Source organism: Netta rufina, assembly GCF_964035555.1.
Source record: "Netta rufina genome assembly, chromosome: 2".
In the NCBI taxonomy this organism is placed as follows: domain Eukaryota; kingdom Metazoa; phylum Chordata; class Aves; order Anseriformes; family Anatidae; genus Netta; species Netta rufina.
The window spans coordinates 64,138,608-64,152,830 of record NC_140124.1 but is presented as its reverse complement, the minus strand read 5'-3'; the positions used below and the strand labels follow the sequence as shown (position 1 = coordinate 64,152,830).

Here is a 14,223-nt window from a genome sequence, read left to right as displayed (position 1 = left end):
CTCTGTTCAGTACTCTTGATTTTGAGGATGAAGTGAAAATTAGAAGCTGTTCATTCTGGCTCACAGACTAGGTTGCATTTACTTAGTCTTAGTCCATAACAGTAGGATGGAAAGAGGTCAGTAACAGTGGTAAGTACTTATCTCCTGCATGTGATTTTATTTATTTATTTTAAAAATTTTTCATAGTGCTTTTGCTTTTGATCAATGTATATTTCCTGCAAAAAGCTACATCTTGTATTTTGTATAAAGCTGTATGTTATGCAGAAATGCAATGATTTCTAGAGAATGCTTGTATCAGATGTTATAGCACCTTCAAGAACGAATGAATTACTTAAAGTAGGAATTCTGGAATAAGGGAGATTTCTGGATAATCTATATATTTCATAGCATCTGTGGAATGTTTTTGTGTTGTTTTTACTGTATGCCTTGTCCAACAAGCAGTACCAGATAAGAAATGAATATTTTCAAGGCAGTATTTGCATTAAATCCATAGCAAAACATTCTCATTACCCTTGTGGTAAATGATGAAGAAAGTAGGTGTTTTGCTTACTGGAAGCAAATTATTGCACAAAACACAATGTTACAGTAATCATTAGGAAACACTTTAAAGTATCTCAGAATACAAGCTGCAATGAGGAAGATCAGAGAGAAAAAAAAAATAATCTTAAGGAAACTTGATGCAGTGTATTTTTTCTATTTTTTTTTTTTATTATTTTTTTTTTCCTGAGGAAAGTTTTTATCAAATCAAAACCAGGGGCTTAATTTTTCAGTATGAAGGGTGAGGGGGAGTGGAGGAGATGATCATAGTGTCACCTCCTGTTGCTAAGTAACAGCATCTCCTGGCCATTTTTATCTGATAAAGGAAGTCCAGTTGACGTTATGCATTATTCATCAGAGTTCCTATCAAACAATCAAAATTGTTTGCTTACACTGGGGACATTTTCTAAGATCAAAGAAACCTTCCTTGAAACTACTGGAGCTTACACGACTGCCAGTCAGCTCTTGATATTTTGCAGTAAGTATCATTTCTGGTCTGGGAGTGCTACAGCCAACTGGATTGCTGAGGAATTTTAAAAGTTTGCTCATCGTGGTAGGCTTCTGAATTTTAGAAAGGACTGCATGTTGATCGATGAAAACCAAATTAAAGAAAAAAGAAAAAGCTTTGAAACCCCGGTTTCCTGATTTTTGCCAGCATAATTAAAAGAGTTGCTTGAAGTAAGTGTCTTGGTCTCCCTGCCCAAACCTTTCCGTTGGGTTTGTACAGAAAAGGACTAGAGGTATTTTTGTCGGTTTGTCTGTTGTGCAGAGCTGTTTGTATGCTTATGATTATATGCTGTAACTAACTGAGGTGTGGAAGAGAGATCTGGGTTGTGCCTTTTCTTCAAATCTTGGGTTTTTATGTGAGTTGGTGAGAATAGAGGAAAATGCAAGGACATTTAGCAAGAGCCCGACTGGAGAAGGGTCAGGCTGATGTGCATAATCCTGGGAACTCTGCCTGGCAGAGGCACACTTGATTCAGTGTGCATCTTTGTCAAAAGTAACCTAGGATTTAAACAGATCCAAGGTTCTGAAGAATGCCAAAAATACAAACCTTAACTAAGACACAGTGCTAGGAGTATCCTACCATTTCTTAATGGTTGCTCTTATCACCTCTTTTAAAACTGATGGTGGGATGTTCTGCTGCTACTTCTGGTCAGTAAGTAGGAAGGAGTAAGGAAAGGTTGGTTTCTGCCTGTTTAGGCAGAATGAAATGTCCAACAAAGTACAACCTTGTGTCTTCCTTCTTAGTGCTGTGTTTTGTTGTGAGCAGCATTAATGCTGTCTTTACTGTAGTCTATTACAGTGGAGTCTGCTCGGAGGTCCTGGCATTGCTGCTATCCATGGCACCCCCAATCTCTTCTGCTCTCATTTTTAAGAGCAAATGTAACAGGCAGAGTAATATAAGTCTGTACTGTAAGAAATGGAGACTGTGGCAAGAATAAAGGTGATGGTTCTGGAAAGGCACCAAGAACCTTGCTAACACTGTAGCAGTACTTTTATGTCTTTAGACAAAGATTTAAACCAGATATCCCAAAATAGAAAAGGATACTTGTGAAGTTCTACAACTAGTGATTTGAAAATGTTTTTACCCTAATAATCCAAACCACAAACTTTAATGACTGCCTACACTATTCTTTCCACAAAGAAACTCACCAACTTTTCTATCTGACATCTCTATTTTTTTCCCAGGAATCTGACTGATCATCCAAACCGGAGTATTGTACACACAAATAAAGTTCCATCAAAATGGACTACTTTTTGGATGTCGAGTCTGCTCACAGACTGTTTTACAGTCAAGGAGCCCAAGGTAAGAAATTTTGGCACTATCTCAGACTGACTATTTTAATGGTACAGCTAAGATATATAGGGCCAGTCAATGGCCAGTCCTTGTGACTGAGCTACTGAAATGTACACAGGCAATAGGGAAAGGCCTTCAGAATGCATGGGGTGTAAAAGGGATTACAAAAAGAGGCTGATGTGCCCTTTCAGAGGATAAGGAAAAGCTATGTGAAAGCTGCTGGGTGTATGGCAGAAGCAAAATGGAAAAACAGGATCTAGACTCTGGGGTTGCAGAACCAGAGTGGACAAGTCAGAGGGAACAGCCAGCTGCATGCTGTGTTACCCTGTGGTGCCATTCCCCTCTCTCCTTGATTCTCAGTGCTGCCAGGATCACTCAGTACAGTCCGGTATTACTTTCTGCTGCAGGAATAAATGATTTAGGAAAGATCTGAGATGTTTTAATGTGCTGCATAGAAGCAGCATGCTCTCAGGGGTCTGAGTCCTTCCCAATGAAATGCTGGTCCCCCACTGAACAGAAACAGTGCAGGAGTGTGAAGGAGTAATCAAACTTCTTTGCTTTAAGGTAGCTGAGAATTGTTCACAACATAGGTGATATTTTTGGTAAAGTCAGTTCACATTTTTCTCACTAGCTCTATTTTTGGATAAAACAGTTTCAAAGAGGAGGGTTTTGTATTCCTTAAACTTCAAGCATCATACTAAACTGAATAAAAATTGAAGGACCAAGCAACTCTATCAACCTTTTACTTTTTACATACTGCCTGCATACTATTCTCTGAAAACACAGTCCAGGTTTTTTCCACTGTTAATTTCATCAATTGCTAATCCCATTCAAAGACAAGCCACCAGAATTTGGCCTTCCCTCTGTAGGTCATCCTCCCAGAGCAAGACCTAATCTACATGGGGAATGCTACCATCCCAGGAGATGTAGGGGTCAGTGCCACTTGACTTTTGGCTCAACTGAGGTGCTGCTACATTGCCCAGCTGCTGCCCCAGTTACTGTGGTACATTTTCATCTGTATATTTCAAAGAAAACAGTTTGAGGGGAAAAAAAAAACCACAACTATTGTCAAAACACAGCCCTCTGCATTGAACAACAACAGAGGCAAATGCTAAGCGCCTCAAAGTCAGGTTAAAATTGGCTGAGGGCAATGACTGATTTTGCTCGCTTTTTTACAATCTCTAAAATGCAGTGGATGCCTGAGCATTTATATAAAAGTGATATTAAAATAGGTTCTTTAATATCCCTATGGGAACAGTGCCTTTTCTATTCCATAGATACAAAATTTCAGAAATGTACAAGTTACTGCTATGTAATGTACAAGTTATAAGCTGTATCAATTTATCAACAGCACCCTTCCCAAGCATGGCTAGGTACAGAGGACTATGGAAGAAATATGTATTCAAGTAGTGAAAGACAATTACAGCAACATGCACAAGGTGGCTAATAAAGGTTGCACAGGCAACATTCACTCTAAGTATTTCGAAGAAGGCAGGGAAAAAACATTTTCTCCATATTTGGAGAAATTATATTGTTAGCACATACAGAATTGCATCGCGTTGACATTTTCACCTTAGCATCTGGTTGAGTCTTCTTTTTAATGCAATCATTTTGCCTTTTAAAATGCAAACAGAAGAAAGAAAAAAAAAAAACAACATTATGCAGAAATGTATTCATTGATACACAGGTCATCAGGGCAGGATCTGTCCCTTAAGATCTGTCATGAGGGCTTTTACCCCTTGGACAAAACAAGTAGGAACCAGCAATGAGAATATGAGACTTTCTGTCCACCCATGTGTAAACCTTTTGTTTAAGACACCAATGACATGCTTCTACTGTGCACCAGAGCATGGTACAGAGGTTCTCAAACCCTCATTACCTCTGTAATTGTAAACTGTGCATTGATATAAAAGCCACTCTGAACTTATGCTCTGTTTCCTTCAACTTTTCACCTCTCTCTCTGCATTTTTTTCTAGCTCCTGCCCTCCACATCACTTACCTCACATGCTTGTGAGCCCTCTTCCCCAAGTGTCTAGTGCTCTCCCCTGCTGAATGTCTATGTTTGGTTGAGGGCAGCTGCTTTCTATCAAGTTGCATGCCAACAGGGAAATCACTATGAGCAGAGAAGAGACATTTCTGCTCTACTTGCTCAAATGTAGCAACATGGCAATCTCCTGCCAGCAAGAGAGGTGGTTGAAGATGTGGATGGACAGACAACCCAATTAGCAATAGAAAGTGTGAGAGGTGAAAGATGGCCTGTGCAAGAGCAGCTTCGGGAGGCTTTCACTGTCTGAGGTAGCACCAAGCATGAGGAGACAGAGTTGGTTTCAGTGGGCCAAACAATAAGCCTCTGGAAGAGTTTCAACAACAAATTTTCCTGTAGCAAATGTCTTTATTACCACCCTTAGCCTCAAACTTCTTGATGGTAGCATCCCCGTTCTCTGTGCTCTTAACCCTATACAGCAAAGAACTCAATGTTATCTCGGCGTGCATTGGTGCTGCTTGTATGGCTCCGATAACTCCTGTCATCTTTGTACCTTGTGCCAATTTTAAGTCTGTCTTTCACAGCACAGATACATGAGATAATGGCATGATTTCTCCAAATGTGGGCAAAAAGAACCTTTCTTTTTCCTTATCTGCCTTCTGAAAAACAGTTAAACTGCATTAGTTTAAACATTCTGAGACAAGCAAAAAAACAACCAAACCCATACTGATTGTGAGGCACCCCTCTAACATATATAGCTTAGCTCAAGTAGCTACTTTGGAACTGAAAAAAAAAAAAAAGTGTGCAAGAAAGCACTGCCACCAGATCTACCTAATGGGATCACAATTAACTATTTGATGATAATAAAATAACACGATGTTACTAACAAATCATACTATCACAGAGCTTGTGTTTATGCATTAAAACGGTATTATACCAGAATCGAGTGAAGGAAGACTATGGTATTTTGCCATTTAATTAAAAAATACATCAAAATGCATTACATTTATTATTACTTTAGTTATTATTACAGTTACTGCATTACAATATGCTCTGTTCACAGGCTGTAGAATAGGGGTTTAGGACCCACTTACTCTTTCTGCGAGATTGGAATATTTCTGCTTTTTAATCCTTTGATCCTCCAGATCAAGAACAAAAACTCGTTTCCAATGTTTTCACATTAATGACACGACAATGTTACAAACAACAGCTGGAAAGCACTCATTCTCAACTGTACCCACTCTTTGTGGGTGGAAGAGAAGGGAAGGAACAAGACTGCAAGATGTTTGGAAGGAACTCGAAGAGCTATGATGGCGTTGCTAGCAAAGGATATCAAATCCCAGATGACCTCAGCTCCTCTGCAGTTGCATGCAGGATACCCTGACCTCAGCATAGGGACTGAAACAAGTTCTTGGCACCCAGCAGCTAGCTGGTTCTCTATCCCATACTGCCTGCACTAATGCCCACATCTCGTTCCTACCCCTGCAGAAAGCTGCAGAGCTGCCCTTGCTGCTGTAGGGTGGGAGGAGAGAGGTGTTACCTTATCAGCTGCCTTCTTTCCCATCCTCTCTTTCTGCAACAGCAGCTTTTACCTCACTCCTGTGGGCTGAGCACAGAACAGAGGATATTTGGCTGTTCAAGGCTGCATGTGCTGTTCAAACAGCTGCTCCCCATTTCCTCCAAGGAAAGTAAAGCAGGAGGGATGGAAAGTCCAAAAGCTGTATCTGGCAGCAAAGATTATCTAGATTTAGAAAACTTAGTGAATGAAGCCAGCTGGCTGTAGTCTTCAGATACCAGCCAGAAATATCTTAAGCCCTATCCCGACTGTTTCTTCTGTGGCCGTATGTTAGGATCTAGGAGATGGGGGTGTCCTTGCCAACTGTGTAATGCCTGGTGATGCATCTGCAAGTCAGAAGCAGGAAAGGGACTGTGTCCCTAGATCCAGCCCCTTGCCCTAGGAAAGTCCAAATCTGAAATGTAAATACGGACCTGGAGTTACATTTTTGAAAAAGTCTGCCTTTGAAGTGTGGGGAATTAAAATATTAGTCACTCCTGAATGTCAGTGTATTCTAAACACAAATCTACCATGGCTTGCAGACATAAGGCCTGAAAGCATACAATGGGGCCTGGAGTAGGATGCAGCTCACTTACCTCTTAGGTGTCTTCAGTGAAGACGTTTCCATCCAAGACATCTGACTAGCTGACTAACATGTATCACTGGAGAGTCTCAGTCATTTTGAGAGCAGAGTTCACCTAATCATAGACATCTTCCTTGGGATAATATGAATCATGTCTCATTCTCTACACAAATTAAAAAAGCCTAGGGAGTGAACTCAGATGGAAGACAGCTGTGCTAATGGCATTTGTTTGCACAGAAGGAATCCCATGTTGACAAGTAAGAAGGCACCTAACTCAGGAAATGGAGTAACTTCATAAAACAGGTCAGGCTGTAATCAAAAGCTGTAAATTTGCAGACCATAACAGTGGTAGCCTCATTTGGAGAGACAGCTGGTTTGAAGTTCAACTTTAAGGAACTCCTGCTTTGGGGCTTGCAAAGGAACCCCTCATATTTGTCAGAGCTGAGCAAGCTGGCATTGAAGAGCAGCATTAGAAGGCCGCTCCACAAGGGAAAGCGAGCCAAGAGGCAGCAAGACAGGCAGAGGCATGGTCTCTCCTATGAGAGGTAAAGCACTGAAGCACACAAGCAGAGATGGTCACCCAGGTTCAGCCAAGAGTCCAGATCACCACACAAGTCCATGGCAATGAGGAAGGTACAAGGCCAAGCAGGACATAAATCAGCAGCCAGGACATCGATCAGTGAGGAACATAGCCAGCCATGGGCTCAGGAAGCAGGCAAAGGGTAAATGCAGCTCCCAAAGGCAGAAAGCAGTACCTGAGGCTTTTTGGCTTTTTCTTTTACAGCTCCAAGGCTGGTCAGGGTGTCTCAAACTGCTCTCTCCACAGCTGTGTTGTATCAGAGAGCTGGCCTTGAGCACAGGAAATGAAACAAGGTACAGGGATGGCATGCAGTGCCCTGGCTGCTGGTTCCTATTGGCTCACACCTAGGCTTGTTCAGAATCAAGAAACAAGGAACCTCTCTCTGCCATTGTACAAAATGGGAAAAAATCTCTTGAGGTGAATTCTAAGAGAGAAGAATGACTTCTGTTTGGTGTGTCATAAATTAAGGCTTCAGGTACCCTCAGAAAAGGAGAGATACCTATTGCAGACTTTACATAACACTTTTCTGTGGCCGTGAGTTTGATGGAAGTGGTCACAGGGCTCACCCCCCTCTAACAGCCACAAATCAGAACCTGACTGGATGGGCTGTACATCATGGTCAGGATGCTGTTCTGGGCTGTGCAAGTCCATCCCTGCTCTACAGTCCAACTTTGATCCTGACGGGAACCCAGGTTCCCCTCTGCTCTCAGGTGACTTTTGACTCAAGCATAAAATCTTTTATAATTTCCTCAAGAACCATATCCACTTTTCCAGTCTCATTTCCTTTTGCACCAGCAGGGGGCATGAAGCTTAAAATTAACTGCATTAATTGAAATTTTCCACAGATGTTCCTACATACGTTAAAGTTGTTTGCCAGTCCATTTGGCAAGATACACTATGAATATTTAAATAACTGAACAAAACTTTGTTGAAGGCTTATCTTAAACTATCTTTGTACCTATAAATAATTCAAAGATCCACTTGCAAGAGATATGCTCTTACTGGTTGCAACATTCCTGCAATCTATTTGATGATTGTAAGGAGTGATTAAAAGAATGCAAAGTAGAAGAAAAAGTATGGAAATAAGCAAGAACATAGTACATAGGGCAAATGGATAATATATGCACAGGATTGTATAGACACATACGGAATTATTGCTCAAGAGATTTCAGAAAATCCTGCTCTATCAGTTTTCCAGGTTTAATAAAATACTCCCAGTTACAGTCTTAACTCCACATTCCCCTCTTCCACTCTGTTGCCACGATTTATTTATTTCACTGTGCTTCACTTTTGCTCATTTATTTTAATTCAGGCAGTGCTGACTCATTCTAGATATTTGACTTTAATCATTGCTGACTACCCAGTGCTGCTTCCCTTCTGCTTTTGCATACTAAATTATGTCCATTATTTCACAAAAGTATTGTTGCAGTATCCCCAAATCCTAGTCCAGAATGATTCCACTGTAGATGTTCCTTGTGTAAAGTAACGTTTGGATACTCCACCCACACAAATTTTAGAAATAATCCATCCCATAGATTAACATCTCTTCAGAATTATGTAATTTTGCATGTCTTTTTCTTATTCATGTAATCTTATTAGTTCTTAGACTAATAACATTAACAATAGCAAATTAATAACAGCAAATGAGCTGTTGTAATCAATTTCTCTCCCTTTAAATACAAGGAAGTAATTGATCAACATCAACCCTGCCCTTATCCTTTTTAAACATTTTCCCCCCTTTGCACCTCTTTTGTCATTATTTAGAATTTATGAACAGACAATGGAGTACCATGACGAAATTCTCTGGCTTACAGAGTCAGGTAGACTAGCTTCAGCAATTGTATAAAAATACCTCATGATTAGTTGCAGTAACTGCTTCAGCTACTTCTTGGTCATTTATTTCAATATCCAGTCAGCCAAATTAAAGTCGGAATAAATTAGAATCTTCTAATTCTAAGTGGCATATCTAAATAAAACTAGTATGTTTGCGACCCTGTTCTTTATACCCCCTAACATAGAAACTATGGAAAACTTATATGTGGCTAGCACTTGAAAAAAAAATATTCTGAACACTAAATTTAATTTTTTCAACTAAACTAAAAAATAATTTAAAATAACAAAACCCCTACTTGTCCCTATTTCCTAATCACCTAGCTGCTTGCTTGCCCTTCCCTTTCTCTCTCTCTTTCTTTCTTTTTTTTCCTTCTTTCTTTTAAGATACTTACATATATTCTGCTTTCTTTAGCCTATGCCTTTGGATTCAAAGAAGGACAAGCGCATTTCCTCTAAAATGTACAACAGATGCTAAGTAGGCATATTGTGCATAAACTTACTAAATATCACAAACCAGCATAACAAGCATGTGCATCAAAGTGGATGTCTTTTGCCCTATGATCTATTTCTTGCAACCACATATCTGAGTACTTTTTTTCAGATTACTGGTGTCCATCAAACTGGTGTCAAAGATCTCAACAGCTTCACTTTAGAGAGAGACAACAATCCATATGCATGTACTTCTCTGTTTATCCGGGAGACAAAAACCTATAAATCATTTGTCATAAATACCAAATTATGTCCTCTCCAGTGCTTGCACACATGTTTTACTGTTTCCCTCTCCTGCCAGTCAAACCCTATTTCACATCTCTACTCCTTCAAATGTTGTTCTTTATCACTTAAATTTAAAACAAGACAAAAGTGAAGTGGCATTAAATCAGCCCACGAGATTTTCTTTTTCTGGTAAGCATCCATTTGGACCCACTGTGTGATTGTCTTTAACAAACATTCACAAACTAAAAATATTTTAGCACAGGTAGTTTATCATGTTCTAGATACATCAAAACCTATGGGAACCAACATTTTTAAAGCTCATATGTAGCCAAAAATGCATTTCTGTGTGAATTATTTACATGTGATGCTATAGTGAGCCCTTTCCACCAAAGCATGAAGGAGGAAAACTGAAAGAGCAGAGGATGCCAGCAGAATGCAGTAAATCAAACCAGAAACTCATACCTTTCTCTAATGAAAATAAGTAGCAAGAAAAAATCCTACACAGTCAGCAACAGCAGCACTGCAATTAAAATGTTTTCACAGGTATTTTACCAACTTGTTCAAAATTTGCTCTGATAAATGAGTTTTTGCTCTTTAAGATTTCTGTTGTGAAGCCAATATTCTTTTACAGCCATTTGTGCGCTATCTCGTGGTTATATACAAAGAAAGATAGCCTTTCCAACACATCTAGGTCTAGGTATCTCCAGCAGAAACATCTTAGCACTTTGCTTGTAGCAAGATTAAAAACATCAGGTCTCAAGAGGTGGTGTTTTTTGTTTTGTTTTGGTTTGTTTGTTTTGCCATTTAGAAGTGAGAAACTGTTATGTAAACTAGAGTTTCTAGATGAAGAAATTATTAAGCCAAAAATGACTAGGGTACTTGTATTATCAATAAGATGTTTTTAAAACATTTCAGTAAAAGTTGATTAATAAAAGTGGACAAGAAAATCTAGATGAATATTTCACATTTTCTTTAAATAATTTTAAGAGGATGACTTTCCACCTCAGAAATCTTTCTGATTAAAAATGTCCAAATTTCTTCTAAAAACATTAGTCTTAAAAAAATATATTATAACTTTTCAAAGCATAAAGCTAGTTCTTGGCAATCAAAATTAGTACTAATATTTGTATTAAATTATGTGAAAAAGTATTTTGACGGAAAAAACAGAAACCACCAATAATTCTTTGCAAACTGTCCCCCATGTTTTTGGTACTTTCAAACAGTATTCAGAAACTGGACCACCTTCAGATGTAACTAAACATATTGAAATTACATGTTTTAAAGGTCTCTAAACACACACTTACAATCCTTCATGTATTTTCCATTCCCCTCTCCCAAATGCATGCTTGTGTCATACTTCAATAACATACAGTGTTTTGAGACAACAAATATGAGATTATATGCAATCAATTCTAGCATCATTACATATATTACAGCATTTTTATTTTCATTTTTTTTTTCTCCATTAGCTACCTTCTTTTCTCTTTCTAACAAATACCAAACTTGATGTTGGCAAAACATACTGATCGTAGCATAACCCTATCACATCAGGAACAATGCAAATGGAACAAAACAATTTAACCAAAATGACTAAGTTGTGTTCTGTGCAATGCTAGACTGGCTGCTTGAAATGAGTTTTCTGACACTGCTTTCAAATCCATTTGCAGCATAAGAGGGCCCCTTAACATGTATCATAATGTCATTCCTGTACTCCAGCACCTTCAAGGGGATATTTCCTAGTTTTCCTGAAAAGCCATCTCCTAAAAATGTGTAGCAGACGCTGAACTCATTTGTGGAAAGTATCTCAAGCTAGAAACACTGGTTGGTTGTCAGTGATGGACACAGGGTCATAAGGAAAAGTGTGTACAGGTATATTCATGCCATTCATGTATATTCAGTGTCACCATATGGATATTTGAATGTGATCAATTATACCTTCCTGTTCCACAGCTGTGAAATAATTGATCTTAGTTTTTTATTGCCAAAAAAACACCAATACATTAGCTCCCTCTGAAAATATTCCAATGTTTATTTAAAATTTCCAGGCATTCTTGAATGCAGTTGATAATATACATAAAGGGGAGACAATCATGGTTGTCAAAATAATATGTAAATAATACTCCAGGAAATATTTTCCAACATCCACCTACCTCTAGTCAAAATGTGTATAGACCAGATCCCAGTGTTTTGACCCAAAAGGTAAAATATGATTTATAAAGGAATACAGAAAAACTCACTTATCTTGTGTGTACAATAAATGTGTATGCAATTTGGTGTTGTTTTTTGTTTGTTTGTTTGTTTATTTTTCTGAATAGTCTCCTGTGCTGTGATCCAGCCACCCCTAAAGTGCATGGGTGGCCTTTCACTGACTTTAACTATAGCTAGATCATACCAGTTTTAAAGGACAAATCTTTTACATGGTTCTTTTATGAGATGCTTTTTGCAATGTTGACTTCATATACAGATAAATATTCCTTTGGTATACATTTGATGATGCAGTACACAAAATTCTCCGTGGCAGAAATTTTCCATTCTCTTTCATCTTCATTATTGTACATCCCTGCTACAATGGAGTAATAGTTTACAGTCTAATAGCAGTGTTTACTTTAGCTTAATCTAAATAGCTGACCTCATTAAATCAAATTCAACTCTTGCCCTATGCTTTTACTTCAAATTCAGAAGCTGTGTTAGGAGGGAGCAAAAACTTGAAAGAAATCTGTTTAAAACCAGAAAACAAATAAATTAGACCAGAAATAACTGCTGCCCCTAGCAGCACAGATTTTCCTGTTTGGTAACCTATGTAATTCTGCAAATTGAAAAATACAGTGTGACAGCTTTTGTTAAATCATATTAATTATAAGCTATCTTATCTAACACCTAACTCAGGGTTTAAGCATCTGAAGGCTTCTGATTGACAGATATTATTTGGAACACTCAAAAACTTTTTAAAGCAAGAATTGCAGTTACAAGGCTGCAAAATTTGCTCTTAGTCACCATCAGTTGTGCTCTCCATTCCCAGCAGGAAAATAGAGTTCATTATTAGCTATTTGAAGTGTGGTGACTTACAAAAGCCCTGAGATAAGGACTTGTGCCAGATGATCCCAAACCATGAGAAATATCCATGGTTTAGACTCTTCTTAAGGTTGAACACAAAGGCATGCCAGGTCTGATTTTTGGGCATGTATGTGTGCGCATGTGGCAGACCAGAGCTGAAACCAGCTCTCTGAAAGTCCATGTCATAATAAAAGGATAGCATGTGATAGTTTGAAATTCTCAAGCCCTAGATTTTACTGCACCTTCTTATCTAAGGAAGTATAGGCTCTTACAGAGCCCCACAATAATGTTAATAGTCCCACATCAAGGGTAAGGATGGGCTTTCAGTAGAAATTCTCTTTCCAACTCTGTATGGGGTAGAGGGACGAGCAGCATACTGGCAGAGTACTTGTGCATGGCACTCAAGCTTTCAGTGATCAGCCAGATTCTGCCCAGCGTTTGTGACAACCTTTTTCTAGTCAGGTGGATATATTGATAGGGCTTTTCTGTTTGTGATTTGTAATTTATAGGCTCAGTTTCCAAAGCAATCAACAGACACTCATTACATTTCACATAAAAAACACCTACATTGAAGGGACGTTATCAAGGCTGTAAGGTCAAGTGCCGAATACTTATGCAATGCCAGAATGAAGGTTCCTTCCACAACATTAATTCAGCCTCTAAATCCATATGTATTATGGTACAATTTCTAATTGCATGATGACACTGTAATTTTTTACTCTCCTACCACTCGCTTCATCAGTGGGCAGCACTCAATAAATGAGACAATATTAAATATTTTGCTTTCTCCTCCTTGAAGACATGGCCCCAAGCCACTTAGAGCCTGTTGAGAAGATAGAAATATTAATTTGCTCATGGGGTTTTCATTGGTGCTTCACTAAAATATATGAACACTTTACAAATATTAATGAATTTATATTTTTAGAAAATACCCACTGAAAGAAAATAATGATTCTCCCCAATTCATAATTAAGACACTAAGACATGGAGTGATCAAGAACAAAAATTAGTTGTTAATTTTGAGTGCCCAAATTAAGACACCAAGAAATTGAGTTTTTGGATAGCTGTTGTACACATCATTTCATGTGTTCCAAGCATAGCTCCCTCTAATTTCTGCAAACTAAATGAACACTTAACTACTTCCTCAGTGATACTCAGATATCACTGTATCAAACACAGTATTCAGAAAAGGAGGGACTGTGACTGTTGACAAGTTGTGAAGAGTGATGCAAGATGCAAAACTAGCAAACCGTGAAGAGGAAATCCGTGTCCGAAACAGGGGTATTACTTATGTCTTGGGGGGACACAGTGCATCAGTCTTTTGTGCTCTTTGTATTACTTGGTGCAGAACATAAATTCTGCAGCATGTGAGGCAGGGACCTCACAGCAAACAGCCTCATCTACCACGTATTACAGATTCTCTTTTCCATTAAACAATTTTATTTCTTTTTTATTATTTTTTATTATTATTTTTTGTTCCTTACCCTTTTTCCCCTTTTCATTTTCTCTTTTCTCCTTCTATCGTCTTCTTCATTCGTTCATTCTTTCTTATCAGCTCGTCGGGCAACTCTTCTCACTGTGC

At 38.5% G+C, this 14,223-nt stretch overlaps 1 protein-coding gene across 1 annotated transcript in view; it reads left to right on the top strand.

Moving 5' to 3' along the window:
- Window positions 1-2,289: 2,289 nt before the first annotated feature.
- PHACTR1 (phosphatase and actin regulator 1) overlaps window positions 2,290-14,223 on the top strand; it is a gene marked incomplete at its 3' end in the record, with an annotated part of 313,329 nt that continues 301,395 nt past the window's right edge. The window contains 1 exon segment of the mRNA XM_084283119.1: window positions 2,290-2,347.